Genomic DNA, 458 nt, shown 5'->3' on the forward strand with positions numbered 1-458 from the left:
ATTCTAGGTTGGCCAAAGCTACACTTCTTCTGATTTGCCTTTAGTTCATGCTCTGCCAGAAGAGCCAATACCAACTGTAGGTGATGACCATGTGATTTCAAATCTGAACTGTAGACCAGAATGTCATCAAAAAACACCAGTGCAAACTTCCTCAAGTAAGGTTTCAAAATTTCATTCATCATAGACTGAAAAGTAGAAGGAGCATTGGTTAGCCCAAAGGGCATAACCAAGAACTCATAGTGTCCCTCATGAGTCCTAAAAGCAGTTTTTTCTATATCAGCCTCCTTCATCCTTATTTGATGGTATCCTGCCTTGAGATCTAGTTTGGAAAATACCTTAGCACCTCCTAATTCATCAAGCAATTCTTCAATCAGAGGGATAGGAAATTTATTAGGTATAGTGATCCTATTGAGGGCCCTATAATCAATACAAAACCTCCAACCCCCATCCTTCTTCTT

General features: G+C 39.5%; 1 protein-coding gene across 4 annotated transcripts in view; it reads left to right on the forward strand.

The window, feature by feature from the left end:
• The window catches only part of LOC109356742 (protein INVOLVED IN DE NOVO 2-like), a 9,876-nt gene that overhangs the window by 5,253 nt on the left and 4,165 nt on the right, over positions 1 to 458 (forward strand). The gene's annotated exons all lie outside the window — the stretch shown is intronic.

Source organism: Lupinus angustifolius, chromosome LG09 (genome assembly GCF_001865875.1).
Source record: "Lupinus angustifolius cultivar Tanjil chromosome LG09, LupAngTanjil_v1.0, whole genome shotgun sequence".
Lineage (NCBI taxonomy): Eukaryota > Viridiplantae > Streptophyta > Magnoliopsida > Fabales > Fabaceae > Lupinus > Lupinus angustifolius.